General features: G+C 47.0%; 1 long non-coding RNA gene across 1 annotated transcript; it reads right to left on the bottom strand.

Annotated features, from left to right (window-relative positions):
- Positions 1–13,036: 13,036 nt before the first annotated feature.
- On the bottom strand, positions 13,037–14,237 carry LOC129536792 (uncharacterized). The gene is made up of 3 exons (XR_008681870.2): positions 14,040–14,237; positions 13,704–13,839; positions 13,037–13,498 (listed from the first exon to the last, which is right to left on the bottom strand). It is a non-coding gene; the product is annotated as an uncharacterized LOC129536792 (long non-coding RNA).
- Between the last annotated feature and the right edge of the window lie 1,792 nt (positions 14,238–16,029).

The raw sequence follows: 16,029 nt of genomic DNA, 5'->3' as shown, positions 1-16,029 counted from the left end.
AGACAGAGCAAATAGAGGGGATGGAGGACACGTTCTGGGGACAGAGTCAATAGGACAAGCTGATGGGTTCAGTGTTGAAGGAGGAAAGAAATGATTCCTTCCATCCTTTGCTCCTCCAAAGACACTTTGAGGCAATATGGGTGGAGCCGTAGAGCCCTACCCTAGAATCAGGGATGGCCATACCCTCTTTGCCACGCCCACCAACCTCCCCTTTCCACCTCCACCCCCAACTCAGGACTCCGTAGTATGGTCTTAGAACCTAGGACAGTGCAGGGAGAACTTTGGCTTCCTGGATTTCACCTGCAGTTACGTTGTCCAGGAAATTCATGGAGTTGCCCTGGAGAGGTGAACTCTGTTATTACACACACTCATGCTCGTTCAACCATGTATTCATTCAGTTATTCAGCAAATGTTTACTGAGCCCCCAGTATGTGTTGAGTGCTCTGCCAGACTCTGGGAATAGAGCAATAAACAGTATATCCCTTTATCACTTATAAAGGGACTTTGACTTGGGCTCAAAGTCACCTGTGTTGTCTTCCTGAGGCCCATTCCTTGGGCCTCTGATGACCTCAGAGGGAAGTACTCATTCCTGAAAGAAGGCCTATGGAGGCCCTTCATTTCCGGACCCTATATTTCTCTTCAAGGCATCTACTACCCAAGACTTTTTTGAGCCAATGTCTCGATATAAGAGTATAATGAAAATAAAATTAACTTTCCAGAAAACAGTCATTCACATCTACTCACAAGAAGTCCCATCCCAATATGCATTGTGATACAACTTCAGGAGGTTTGTAGGTTCCTTTAAGCATATCCTTAAACTCTGGGGCTGTAGACAAGGCTAGGAACCCCGCTTAACTGCTGATCCTCACTGCCTTTACTCAAGTCTTGGATCATGCCATATAGTGTCTTGTCACCACGCCTTTGCTCAAGCTCTCACTTCTGCCCACAGTCCTTTCTCTCCAACACCCCACATGGCATTTCTTTTTTCATTGTATTCATGTAGGATCTCCCCTTGTGGCATGCAGGCTTAGTTGCTCTGTGGCATGTAGGATGTTAGTGTCCCCTGCATTGCAAGGTGGATTTTTAACCATTGGACCACCAGAGAAGCCCCATCCCAAAATGTATTTCTGTTCCTCCTGTAGCTCTAATTCACATGCCCCTCCACCCCCTTTCCCACAATAGAAGCAATCGCTAACTTCCATATTCCATAGAACTTTGCATAGTTCCCTCCCTGCCTGTTTCCCTGACTAGATAGTGAGTCTTCTTGGATTCAAATAGACTCTGTATGACCTTGGGCACGTTTTTCACCTCTCTGAGCTTTTATTTCCTCCTCTGCAAAAATGAGGATAAATAGTCTCTCCCTCCAGGATGGCTGAGAGGGGTGGAGGAAATAAAGCAGATAGACCTGGCACACAGCGGTGCTTAACATGTGTTTGAATGAACAAAGGATGGATTGCATTTTACAGGTGAAGAAACCAGGGCCTCTGTTCATGGACACTGAGCCCTGTGGCCTTAAGTGTTCATTCTAGGAGACATCACCACCACCTGCACCATATGGTCAGAACCAGCTCTGGGTCAGGTCACAAGAAAGAGCTACGCTGACAAGTGGCCTTCTCAGCCTGAAACAGAAGATACACAAATTGTCACAGGCTTTTCAGACCAAATGGCAGGAAAGGACTATTCTGGGAGATGCAGGGAGAAACTAGTCCAAGGAAGGCCAGCAGTTGATGAGGGTACCCTCCTTGCTCCCAGTGACCTCGTCCAAACCATTTATCCTCTTCTGCTTCCAAGTCCTTGCTTGTCCTTCTGAAGCCACTGGAGTCCACCATGTGCTCCCCAACTCTGTGGCTTCTTGTACCAAAATCTCCCCGTCACGTCAAGTCTTCTGTTGTGACTTTCCTCTCTGCCTCTGTTGTTGTTTAGTCACGAAGTAGTATCTGACTCTTTGTGACTTCATGGACTATATGGCCCGCCAGATTCCTCTGTCTGTGGGATTTCCCAGGCAGCAATATTGGAGTAGGTTGTCATTCCCTTCTTCAGGGGATCTTTCCGATCCAGAGACTGAACCCACGTCTCCTGCCTCGGCTGGTGGGTTCTTTTCCGCTGAGCCACTTAGGAAGGCTTCTCCAACTCTGTGCTGCATCAAAACCCCATCCGTTTCCACTAACACCCACCCATGGCCTTCCTTCCCTTCTTACCCCATGCGGATTCCATGCTCCACCGTGACTATCACGGCCCAGTGAAGCCCCTCCATAAACCACCCTTCTCTCCCCACCATCTGCACCTGGCCGGGTCCCAGTCTTTGGGAACCCCACCCTCCACCTTCTCCAGGCCTGTGCCCAAGCAGCTGGGTGCTGGGGAAAAGCACGCAGCCTTGCTGATGGCTGCTCTTTAAATTCATGACCACAAACCTCAAATTGGCACTCTTCGTGCCTGGCAAGCCTACCAACCTTTCCTAGAAAGTTCATTTTCCTGTTCTCAGAGATGGCTGTTCTATACTTTCTTCTGTCTCCCCAACTCCCCTGTACCCCTCAGCAGATGTCCTTGGTGCACCCTTCCTTGAGAAACTAGAAGCCATCAGACCAAATCTACCAGTCCTCCTGCCCTGTGCCTCTGCTCCCTGCCTCTCCTTCTGCAACCAGCCCAAGGCACCACCTGCTGCTTGAACTCTGGATCCATCCCCTCCAGCAGGCCTGGGGCCTCCATTCCAGGAAGTATCCTGCTGCTCTCAGCATCAGCACCCCTTTCTGCCTTATCATTCTCTTTTGCACACACACATGTTCTAGTAACTTCCTCCATGAAAGAGAGAGGGGGAAGGGAGGAAGGAGGAAAGGAAGAGAGGGAGGGAGGAAGGAAGAAAAAGAAGAAAGAAGGAGGGAAGGAAGGAAAGCACACCACTGCATCAGTTAAGGTTCTAGCAGGGAAGCAGAATTCGCGTAGAGGATTCAACTGACATCAAAGAAAGGGCTACTTACAAAGCTAAAGGAGAAACAAGATTATTGGGCACCCAGAGAAAAGCCAGGCTCAGTGGGGGTGACAACTCCTAGCTCAGAAAGAGCCGGGGGAAGAAATAGTGTTCTGAGAGCCAAGAAGGAGGGGCAGCCCAGAAGGACCTGCAGGCATAGAGCACACAGCTCCTGCCAAGAGACCAGATGCGGAAGCAGCAAGGCAGGAGTGCGGGGCAGAACACGGACCTCCCTTATCTCCAGCCTTCATTCGACTCTCCTGCCTTTGCCTTCCCTGGGCTGAAGCTGTCTGGTGCGTGCTAACAGAAGAGTTCAGGTGATGCAGTGCAGAAGGGTCACCCTCCCAGCCCCCAGAGCGGAACGTGGGCAGAGAAGGTGTTTTGGAAGGGAGACTGGCCAGCACACCTTCCCTCGACCCCACACTCCCTTCCGGCTTCTGCCCCATTTCTCTGACAACACTCACAGCAAAACTTCTTGGAGGAGTTATCTTCACTTCTCATGATTTCTCCAAACCACTAGTCCAGCTCTTCTCTCCACTGGACAGCCTGACAAGCTTTCCACGGGAATTCCTCTTCTCAAGGTCCCCAGTGGCCTCCGCTTTCCCAAGCCTGAGAGACAGCCTGTCAAGCACACTTACCACACACTCCTTTGCTGAAACAATTCTCTTGGCTTCCTGGTCCCTGATGTCTCAGGTTTTCCTCCTCCCCTTGAGCTCCTCTTTGTTAGTCTTGCTTGGAGACCACCCTCACCTTCTGCATTAGCTCAACCCAGAGCCCAGTCCCAGGCCTCTCCCTCTTCTCCATGTGGACCATCACCTTTGTGTCTGCTCTGCGGTTGACCAGATGCACAGCGCCTTCTTGTCCTTCAGTTCTCAGCTCAGATGCTGCCTCCCCAGAGAGTCTGTCTCTGACCAAACTCAACAGAGCAAACACTCCCTGCCCCGTCACTGTGTCATGCTGCCCTATTTGCTTCTTTCATCAACTTTATCACTGTTTGTCCACCTGGTTGGTTTAGGGATTGTTTCCTTGTTTATATAGGCACTAGTTATCCAGAAGTCTTGCCCGGTGTTATACCTCTAGGACTTCATGCATGGTTGACAGTAGTGAAGTAGGAGGGAAGGAAGCAGACCACAACCTTTAAAAGAATGACACAGGACATGACAAACATTGGTTAGAACTTAAGAAATCAACCCTGAATATTCATTGGAAGGACTGATGCTAAAGCTCCAGTACTTTGGCCACCTGATGCGAAGAACCAACTCATTAGAAAAGATCGTGATGCTGGGGAAGATTGAGGGAAGGAGGAGAACGGGGTGACAGAGAATGAAGTGGTTGGACAGCATCATCGACTCAATGGACCTGAGTTTGAACAAACTCAGGGAGATGGCGAAGGACAGGACAGGGAAGCCTGGCCAGATGCAGTCCGTGGGATTACAAAGAGTCAGACACAACTGAACAATCGAAAAACAACAAATCCTAGATGGTGGATGATTGGACCTTGAGCCTCATTTTACGCTCATGGTAATATATTAGCATCTAAATGCCACAACCACCAGTGTCATGACAGTTCTGAGGCCAACCATAAAAGGCCAGAAAGTGGCCCAATTCCTGGAAATCTCTGCCACTTCTCAGAAATAGTTGGAATAATCCTCCGGCTCATTAGCCTGTGAAATTCCCAACCCATAAAAACTAACCATCCTGTATTTTGGGGCCACCTAAGATGGCCCACACTCTGTGGAGTGTTTTCTCTCTAAATAAATCCACTTCTCACCTATCACTTTGTCTCCCACTGTATTCTTTCTGTGGTGAGACATCAATAACCTGAGTTTCATTAAATGCCAAAACCAGATGTGTGATCTCAGTTAAAAGACTGTGGGGTTCGAGTTCCAATCTGAGTTACATGGTTTCTGCAGGCACTAAATAAATAGCTGTTGAATGAATGGTCAGGAGCCTGTTTTGCTATTGTTAAACTAAATTTCTTGATAGGCACTTAAATTTTCTCCTGGGTCTTTTAAAAGAAACCTCCTTTCCTCTTAACTTTATACTCACATGTATTCCCAAATGGCACTAGTAGTAAAGAACCAGCCTGCCAATTCAAGAGACACAAGAGACTCGGGTTTGATTCCTCAGTCAGGAAGATCTCCTGGAGAAGGGAATGGCTACCCACTCCAGTATTCTTCCCTGGAGAATCCCATGGACAGAGGAGCCTGGCGGACTACAGTCCCCGGGGTGGCAAAGTGTGGGACACGACTGAAGTGACTTAGCACACATGCAAACATGCCTCCTCTACCTCCTCTAACATCACATATACATGTGCAAGTAATCTGGCCATATGGATTTGGAAGTAAATGAGGTCGAGTGTTAATTCAGATAATCCTGTAAAGTGAAGACTCAGGATGAGATCATCTCTCTGCCCTCTTTGGTTCTAGCCTAGGAGGCAGCACAGGGAGTAGTCAAAAGCCATTGCTGTGGAAAAGGCAGACCGGGTTTAAATTCCATTTCTAATCCTCATTCCCAACGTGACCTCAACCAAGCCACTTTATGTCTCTGAGTCTCAATGTTCTCCTGCATAAATTGCCCGGGTAAGGCTGTCAGGAGGGATTAAGGGGACAAGACACAGAAAGCCCTCAACCTGTGAGCCTGGCACAGGACACTAATTAGCATCAATCATTTCCAGAATTATGATGGGATTCTTTTAATTCCAGAAGCTTCTCCATGATCACAGTTGCAAAAGGGAGTGATGAACACAGTTAGGGAGTTGAGTTAAGGTTAAGCTGGTTTTGGAAGGTTGTTTGGAAGGGAGTGGGAAATGACTACAAATGTAAATTACTGTATTATCCTGTCCAGGGTCAAAGCACTGAAAAGATGGCAGTGCCCATTCCCACAACCATGAGTCAAAATCAAAACAAAAATCAGGAACTTACCTGGTGGTACAGTGGTTAAAAATCCACTTGCCAATGCAGGGAACACTGGTTTGATCCCTGGTCCGATCCCTGGTCCAGGAGGATTCCATGTGCCAAGGAGTAACTAACCCGTGTGCCACAACTCCTGAAACCCATGCACTCTAGAGCCTGTGAGCTGCAGCTACTGAAGCCTGCGAGCCTAGAGACCTTGTGCCACAAAAAGAGAAGCCAGAGCAATGAGAAGCCTGCACGTGGCAACAAAAAGGAGCCCCTTGCTCACCACTGCTAGAGAAAGCCCGTGCACTGCGACAAAAACCCAGCACAGCCAAAAATAAAATTAATTAAATTTTAAAAATTAAAAATATAAAAACCATAAATCACTAAATCTGAATATATGCTAAAATAAAAACAGCTTCTTTTGAGATTCTCTGATTGCATAACTCTATTTTTTTTTGATTGCATAACTCTAGATGTATTCATTGAAGACTGCATAACTAGATACATTCATTGAAGACAAGCATTTTATTTATCCAGTGTCCCTTCTGTGTTCACTACCTCCAGGTCACCCAGCACCCATTGGATTCCAGGTTCAAAAATTCCTAGGATCTGAGTGCCAAGAGCTATTTCCCCCACCGGTAATATAATTAATGATAATACATTGCATTTCTATTGTCCCATCATTCTGAACTCTTCAGAATTCTTTGATATATACTAATTTGCTTAAACTCCACATCTCCAGGATGTGGTTAGTAGCGCCATAGGTTTAAATCCAGAAAAATTATGTGGTTGTCAGGGGTCACCCCTTCATTCCCAGAATAATCAGAAAAGTAACTTCAGTCCCTGAACCTATCAAATCACAAGCCAAATGACCTTCAAATTACCCTTTGCCCAGAAACCAACCACTCACCTTTATTCATACCATCGAACTTACCGCTCTGGACTCAGGGGCTGCCTCCTCCTGGAAGCCCTCCCTCTCCTCCTGACTGGTCGAGTTCACTTCTTCTAAGCTCTTAAAATCCTGAAATCCTCATAACTTGCCCCCAGCATCATAAGACACCCCTGAAACACTTCATTTCTTCATCTCCTTCCTACACAGAACTGGGCACCATCGTTACTCACAGCCCAGTGCTCCCAAAGGGGGGTCATTTTTTAACTAAATGAGCCAATTTAATTAATAAATGGATCTTTCTCAAGATGGGTTTAATATCCTGGGAGGACTTGTTTTACCAGAAATAGAGGCAACTCTGACCTAGTCCCAGGTAGATGGCAAAGACTTGAAAATGTTCTCTTGTGCCACCTCCATCCCATAAACACAACCCTCACCCTGATAACTGTGGACCTCAGAATGACACCTTTTGAGAAGAATTTATTGTCTATTTTTTTAACTGATCTTATTCTCCTGTTAAGTCACTCAGTCATGTCTGACTCTTTGCAGCCCCATGGACTGTAGCCCACCAGGCTACATGGAATTCTCCAGGCAAGAATACTGGAGTGGGTTGCCATTTCCTTCTCCAGGTTAACCTCCCAATCCAGGGATTGAACCCAGGTCTTCTGCATTACAGGTGAATTCTTTTTCTTCTGAGCCACCAGGGAAGGCCCTAGTTGGGACTAAAGTGAGGACCATGCATGGTTAAGTGCCTAAGAGGGCAAGGGCTACTGAAAGATACTACTTCCTACACTTATGACAGACCTGCAACTATTAAGCGTTTTATGAAGGCTGAAATGCAGCAAACCTGCCTCTCTTCCCTTTGTCCCCAGGCCTCTGAGAGGGCTTCAGGTCTCAGAAGCACAAAATGAGGTCACATTTCTCTTGAAAAGCACAATTACAAGGACTTGAGACACTCACCCTCCTTAATCACAGGCTTCAGCCAGGCCTTGTCCCCGAGGGTGGCCAGGCCTCTGCTCTGGGAGGCCAAGCCTGTTGCACAAGCCTGCGGGCTCAGGGATGGGCCTCAGGCAGTCCCCAGTGCTAGATGCCTGGTCGAGGAGGACTCCAGCCATCCCTAAGATGCTCTCATTGCACAGCTAAAACCAGAAGGCAGGTTTAGCCATTCTTTAGATGGGTCGGAGAAAACCTGCTTATCTTTAGCTAACACGTCCTTACATTGTCTTGAGCACTTTCACTGGGTCCCCGGGAGCCTCACCCACACTAGGAGGGAAGGAAATTAACCACTAATGCCTAGTTACACAAGGAAACCAAAACTGAGGACAGTGGCTGCTCCTTCTGGGTCTCCTTACGGGGCCTCCCTCAGGGTCCAGGGGCAGGCCTTGGTCCTCTGTTCCTCTCTGGGCTCACCTAGTCGTCTCATCCAGGAGCTGACCTTGCCCCAACCTCCAGGATCCTCTCTGAATATCCCTGTGGATTCTTTTTCTTCCTTTCTTTCTCTCTTCCTTTCTTCCTTTTTCTGCCACACTGCAGCAGTATTTGGGCTTTTAGTTCCCCGACCAGGGATCGAACCAGCAGCCCCTGCAGTTGGAAGGACAGAGTCTTAACCACGGATCACCCAGGAAGTCCCTCCCTGTGGATTTCTAACAGACCAATTCAAACTCACTGTGCATAAAGAGATCTCCCTATCTCCCCACCTTCAGCTTGCTGTTCCCACAGTCTTCCCCATCTCAGACAATGGCAACATCATTCTGCTGCTTGCTGGGCCAAAAACGTTGGAATCATTCTTTTTTTTTTTTTGGCTCTCTTCACTTCACACCATATGGTATCTTAGTTCCCCAGCCAGGGATTGAACCTGGGCCCCCAGAGTGAAAGTGCCGAGTCCGAACACTGGACTTTAGGGATGCCCCCAAAACATTGGAATAATTCTTGATTCTTCTGTTTTTTTCCCCTACATCCAATACAATCCTGTCAGCTACACTTAAAAGACGTGTGTGTGTGTGTGTATCCCTTGCTAGATGGTCATTTCTATGAAGTTGAGTCTGTGATCATTTTGTTCACCACCAGACCCCCAGCATGTAACCCACAGCCTAGCACAGGGCACATACTAATGGAATACTAGTTGAAAGAGAAAGAAAGGAAGGACGGAAGGAGAGAGGGAGGAAGAGAAAGTTCCATCCCTGAGCGTTCTTAGTAATAGGAAGATGATTGAACATGTACCTTAACTAATTGAATCAGGCACATAAATAGAGGCCCATATGTCAAGGCTCTGTTTGTTCTGTGACAGCGTAAAACCAGCACATTTTTCAAGGTGGAAACAACAAACAAACACAAAACCACAGAGTCCTAACCACGGCAAGACCTTCTGCTCCTTGATCAGAGTGAGACCCTCTGTGAATTCGATCCAGGTGGGAGAAGCGGGCGGACCCCCAAGTACAAATGGACCTGGTCTGAGTTCAGTAGTTGGGATCCAGCGGTCAAGCTGGAGGTCAGGAACCAAAGGCAAGGAGATCAGAGGTAGATTAATTACCTCGGTTATGAGTTAGTAGTTAACTTGTTTAAATTCACAGTAAGTCTGTGAAGTTAGGAAATGTTATCCCCATTTTAGAGATGAGAAAATTGAGGAATTTGCTTAGTGTCACACAGTTTCAAACCCACAGTTCTGGGTATGGTTTTTTGGTTTGTTTATTTGTTTGTCTTTGTTTCCTTTTATTTTGGGTGATGCTACACAGCTACAGGATCTTAGTTCTCTGACCAGAGATTGAACCCAGGCCCTGACAGTGAAAGCGTTGAGTCCTAACCGCTGAAACACCAGAGAATTCTCACAACTACAATTTGTACCCAGATCCACCCGACCCCAACAACCGCATTCCTATAGCTTCTCTGAACAAGAGGCATAGGCACCACCTGCAGCTGGGGGAACAGACCTGAGGCTTTGGAAGTCAGAGCATCCTTGGGCATCATCTGCTGAGTTTGTCTGTCCAACAGCCCTCCTCTGGCAACACACCACCCTTTCCTCTTTCCAGGGGGAAACTCATTCTGTGAGGTTCTGGGGAGGTGACCCTGCCCCTGTCTCACCCCAGTTCCCAAAGGAAGACACTCATCCCTACCTGCACAGCTAATGCTGCCGAAGCAGGCCTGTGATCCGGCAGGACCAATCAGAGGCCTTCCCTGGAGTTTTGTGCTGAATCTACTGGGGAAGGTGGTCTTTCCCACAGAGGTTCTGGGTGTATAGGAAACAGAAGTGGAGCTGCCATGGGACATCGTTCTCGCTATGTGAACTGGGGACTCAAAGCGGGCAGCAGATAAGACAGTGGGTGCCCTAAAGCCTTGTTTGAGCCTCACCTGCCCTGCCCTTGGACTCCCCAGATACATAAGTCAATCAATTCTCCTTTTGACTTAAGCAGGAGAAATGTAGGCACATGGGAATGGAGAAGATGAGAGGGTAGACCAGGAACTCAGCAAAGCCTGGACCGATACAAGCAGGATGGAAGGGGGTGGGGGGCGGGGGAAGGGAGGGGAAACAGAGTCTCAGCTCGATTTGCTGCCATCCCGACACCCACCCAGCAGCCTGCCGTGTGACTTTGTACCCGGGATGTACTTCTCTGATCTCAGGCCTGCCATCTGCGGAGGGATGTACTCATTTGCTAAACCACAGCAGAGACTGCTTGTTCCTGGGAAACTGCAGAGAAATGGGACATTTTCCAGTGAAATAAATAAAAAGAGATTGTTCCCAGTTTGGAGAGGGAGGAGGGACCACACATTTTCCGAGTCCCTCGTAAGCGTCAGATATAGCCACTAGGTGCCTTATCTGCTTAACAGTAAGCTATTAAACCGAAGGTGGGGACATCGTGCCTGATACTCAACGGGTATCAGTCGCTCAAAAGGGAAATATTTTTGGAATGAATGTAACACTTATCCCAATTGATCCTCACAAGAGTCCAAGGAGAAGAGCATTAGAGACAAAGAAACTGGGACGTTCCCTGGTGCTTAGGACTCTGGGCTTCCGCTGCAGGGGCCTGGGTTCGATCTCTGGTTGGGGAACTAAGGCAGACAAAACTGACCGTCCATCAGGGTTGGAAACTTGCTCGAAGTCACAGAGTCGGTGTGACCAAAGCAGAATTCAATGCTTACTTTTCAGGCCTGAGAACTTGCCTTCTTGCCATTACCCTGAACCAAGAGGAAATATCACCTCTTATAGAACATACCGTGTGGGGCCTCCAGGAACTAGAACAGAGCAGTTGGAAAGAGCAGTTGAATTATATGACTTCCATAAATTGGATTGAAAGCATTAGATGATGAAGGCTGTGTAGCTGCTGAGATGGAGGAGAAAGCCACATGGCGGGGGTGGTGGGGGGCGGCGCACAGTGGCACCCAGTCAGGGCCAAGGAGGACTCTGGGAGGAGGTGGAGAGGAGCCAGTGTTGAAACACAAAGTGATAACCGAAAGAGGCTTGGAATGAAGGCTTCTGTGCAACTACTGGCCTTGAAGATGGGATTCTTCTTGCTTGGGGAAGGAGAGAGAAGCCAAAAGATGGCTATGGTCAGGAGTGCCCGAGACTGCCAGAGGAGTAGGGTCTCTGCCTGGGGAATGGGAAACAAAGCCAGAGAGACTCAGGGTAGACTAGAGGGAGCTTCCTGCAGGGCAAGAGTGAGGGAGCCCTGGGCTGGGTGGATGAGAAAGCTTAGAGCCAGGAGGGGCGCCTGGTTCAACATAAGAACTGGGGTCAGCCAGCCTGTGCTGGAATTACTCAGCCTGTCACCAACTGTGTGACCCCATGTTACATCCTTCTGAGCCTCCACTGGCGTCTAAGAATCAGTTGCTGTTTACTTGCTAAGTCGTGTCTGACTCTTTGTGACCCCATGGACTGAAGCCCACCAAGCTCCTCTGTCCTCCACTGTCTGTCTGCTGGAGTTCGCTCAGATTCATGTCCATTGAGTCAGTGATGCTGTCTAACCATCTCATCACCTGCCACCCCTTTTTCCTTTTGCCTTCAGTTTCTTTCCCAGCATCAGGGTCTTTTCCACTGAGTCGGCTCTTCACATTGGGAAGCCAAAGTACTGGAGCTTCAGCTTCAGCAACAGTCCTTCCAATGAATATTCAGGATTGATTTCCTTTAAGACAGACTGGTTTGATCACCTTGCAATCAAGGGATTCTTGAGCCTTCTCCAGCACCACAGTTCGAAAGCATCAATTCTTCAGCGTTCAGCTTTCTTTATGGTCCAACTCTCACATCCATACATGACTATTGGAAAAATCATAGCTTTGATTATACAGACCTTTGTCAGCAAAGTGATGTTTCTGTTTTTTTTTAACACACTATCTAAACTTGTCGTAGTTTTCTTTCCAGGGAGCAAGCATCTTTTAATTTCATGACTGCAGTCACCATCCGCAGTGATTTTGGAGCCCAAGAAAATAAAATGTATCACTGCTTTCACTTTTTCCCCTTCTATTTGCTGTGAATCAGTACAATCCTTTATTTTTTTTAAGAATTCTTTTGATGTGGACCATTTTATTAATTTGTTACAATATTACTTCTGTTTTATGTTTTGGCTTTTTGGTGAGCGGCTTGTGGGATCTTAGTTCCCTGGCCACGGATAGAACCCACAACCCCTGCAATGAAAAGTGAAGTCTTGTCCACTGGACCGCCAGAGAAGTCCCTCAGTACAACCCTTTACCAAGCCTGGCACAGAACTAGGTATACCAGGAAAACAACAAATAGAACTTAAACCTTACATCGTGGAGTCTGGGGGTGGGGGTGGGGTGGGGGGGCAGTCTCTCCTACTCCTCCTCCTCCTTTCCCCGCAAGGGGGCTGGGTTCAGGGATGATTTTCCAGGCAGGAAGATCCCTAGAGGGAACAGGAGGGGAGGGGGCCCAAGTCCAGTGCCTTACCCTTGAGCCCTGTCTGAAACCCTTATCTGAGACTTCTGAAACTTTTTCTTGGGAGAAAGAAATAGAAACTTCAGAATTTCCTCATTCTCTGTGCTGGGGGAAAGAAACGTCTTAAATTAACCTTTGGGGCTCAAGCCCTTCTTCTTTGGAAAGAAACACTTCTATGGGCCTCGGCTGACCGGAGGTTTGACCAGCTGTTGTTCTGGAGTGCGTGTGGACAGATGGGGACTTCCCTAAATGTTTGTTGTTTCAGCTGTCCAACCAATGGTCTTTTTGTTAGAGCAACCCAAATGGGCTAAGACATGGCATTGTGGGAAGAGCTTGGTGATACTTCAGTACCTTCTCAAGAGGGTTGGTTGAGTCAGTGAAAACCAAAGGAATGTCCAAAATGTTTTTAATGTTTTATTTATGTATGTATCTGCTGCATCGGGTCTTAGCTGCCGCACGCAGGTGGGATCTTCATTGCTATAGGCAGGGTCTTTGTTGCAGCCTGTGGGATCTTTGGTTGAGGTATGCAGGATCTAGTTCCCTGACTGGGGATCAAATCCAGACCCCTGCATTGGGAGTGCAGAGTCTTAGCTACTGGACCACCAGGAAAGTCCTCAAAATGGTTTTATATTAGATTTTATCTGGTACAAACAAATCTTTACCTTGGAGTTGAAAGTCTCTTTGTGCCATAAGAAACTGAGGTTATTTTGGAGGAAATGTCAATGGGGAATACCCCATATGCATTTTTTTTTTTTTTTTTTGCTTGCTTGCAAGTTCCTCAGGAGGGAAGACTGTAATCATGCAGTGGTCTGATTTCTCATGCAGCAGATGGTTGGGAAGGGCTGGAGCACAGTGGAGATGAGCTGTAATGGAAGGGACAGTAGAAAAAGAGAATCTTTACTCCCTCATTTATGAGCTGAGAAATCTTGAGAAGCTTACTTAACCTCGGGGTTCCCTGGTGGCTCAGACAGCAAAGAATCTGCCTGCAACGCAGGAGATCAGGGTTTAATCCCTGGGTCAGGAAGGTCCCCTAGAGAAGGGAATGGTAACCCCCTCCAATATTCTTACCTGGAGAATCCCAGGAACAGAGAAGCCTGGAGGTCGCAAAAGAGTCGGAGACAACTGAACGGACCAAGCACACACACGCAGACTTAACCTCTTGGATAGTCAGCTTCCTCATCTGTGAGGAATAAGTATCTTTCTCCTAAGGTGGTGAGGCAAACGGGATAAATGAATGAATGAGATACCGGACGGAAGCCCCTAGGATGGAGATAACTGCTGCACAGTCAATGCTCAGCTAGCATTGGCTCCTCCCACCCACCTTGCCTCTAGATCCCCGGTTGCAATGCTGCAGAGGAGAGTCCAGGCTTGTAGGGGGAGGGCTTGGCCCATGAGCCCACTCACCTGCATTGCACCTCTGAGGTTTCATATTCCTAGGCTCCTCAAATCACAGGAGAGAGACATAGACGGGCTGGGCAGTCCACATTCCCGCTAAGGGCCCCAAAGAACCAGCCATCTTCCAACCCCGCCTGGCTCAGCACTGTGGTACTTTCCCAAGCTCCGCTCCTGTGTTTCCTCTCATCCTGCTCCCAGTTTGGCTTCCCCTTCACCTCTGTCCTCTTTGGCTCAGGCCATGGGAAGGCAAACACAACTTGGACAATGAGGGAGGCTAAAGGCTGGACAAAATTACAGATGGGCAGTTGGAATTTTTTCTGATGTTTCTGTTCTCTGTCTAGGGATTTGTCTCTTTTATCATCATCATTTTATCTTCTAAGCAGGGCTTTACAGGAAGCTGGATAATCAACTCTGGGAGACAGAGTATATGACAAGCACAGCTTACCCAGAACAATTAATGTCTGAGATTCCAACAGATAGAGTCCCATGTTCCACAAATTAATTAATATCCATAGAGGAAAAAAGCTTGCCCTCTACCTCATATCACATACAAAAATTAGTTCAAGATAGATCACAGATGTACATGTAAAAGATAAAACTATAAAGCTTCTAGAAGAAAACATAGGAGAATATCTTCTTGACCTTGGGATAGGCAAAGATTTTTTTAGACAAGACACTAAAGCATTAACTGTTGTCAAAAATCGATAAATTTGTCATGATCAAAATTTAAAGTACCCAAAGACACATTTGGGGAAATAAAAAAGATACACCACAGATGGGGAGAAAATATTCACAGGAGATAAAGGGCTGACAAAGGGCTCATATTTAGAACATATAAAGAACTCTTACTAAATCAACTTTTAAAAAAATAAACACAAAGGTTAAACAGATATTTCTCAAAAGAAAGCATGCAAATGTCCAGTAAGCAAATGAAGTGTGCCGCCACTTTTTATTACTAGGTAAATGCAAGCTAAAACCACAATGAGGACTTCCCTGGTGGTCCAGTGGTTAAGATTCCACACTTTCAATGCAGGGGGGCACGAGTTCATCCCTAGTCGGGGAACTAAGACGCCACAGCCTCATGGCACAGCCAAGGGGGGAAAAAACCCACAATGAGTTACCACTTCATATTCTTGATTCAAAGTAAAAAGTCTAACAATTCCAGGTGTCAGGAAATGGACTACTACTCAGCCGTATGAAGGAATGATGTACAGATACATGTGGCAACATGGATGAATCTCCCAAACATTTCACACTGAGTAAAAGAAGCCTCATGCAAGAGTACAAGGGCTTCCCAGGTGACTCAGTGGTAAAGAATCTGCCTGCCAATGCCGGAGATGCAGGTTAGATCCCTAGATCGGGAGTATCCCTGGAGGACGAAATGGCAACCCTCTCCAGTATTCTTGCCTGGGAAATCCCATGGACAGGAGAGCCTGGCAGGCTACAATCCATGGGGTCGCAAAGAGTCAGACACATAGTGACTGAAAGCACACACACATGCAAGAATACACTTTGTATAAATCCACTCCATTTACATGAAGTTCAAGAACAGGAGACAATAATCTCTTAGTGATAGAAATCAGAATAATGGTTGCCTCTGGGGAGTTGAGTACTGGCTGCAAAAGGGCACCAGGCAACTTTCTGGGGTGCTGGAAATGTTCTTACTTTTTTTTTAATGTTCTTACTTTGATTTGCATGATGGTTGTATTGGATGGTACTTTAAAAATCTGTCGTTTTTTCAACATATGAAAAATATACCTCTATAAAAATATACAAAAGCTTAAAAAGTTGTCAAGCCTCCCTACACAGATAAGTGGAGAAATACATTTGTTATGCACAGTGTCTACTTATTTGCTGTACAGGTGACCCTTGAACAATCCTGGTTCAAACTGTGTCGGTCCACTTGAATACTTATTTTTTTTCTCAACAAATAGAGTACTCATATTTTCATTTGGGGCTTTCCCAGTGACTCAGTCATAAAGAATCCACCTTCAATGCA

This window comes from Moschus berezovskii, chromosome 20 (genome assembly GCF_049115385.1).
Source record: "Moschus berezovskii isolate FMDL1 chromosome 20, NW_MosBer_1.0, whole genome shotgun sequence".
NCBI classification, from domain to species: Eukaryota; Metazoa; Chordata; class Mammalia; order Artiodactyla; family Moschidae; genus Moschus; species Moschus berezovskii.
Note: the sequence above shows the minus strand (reverse complement) of the source record. Positions and strands in the feature narration are given on the sequence as shown.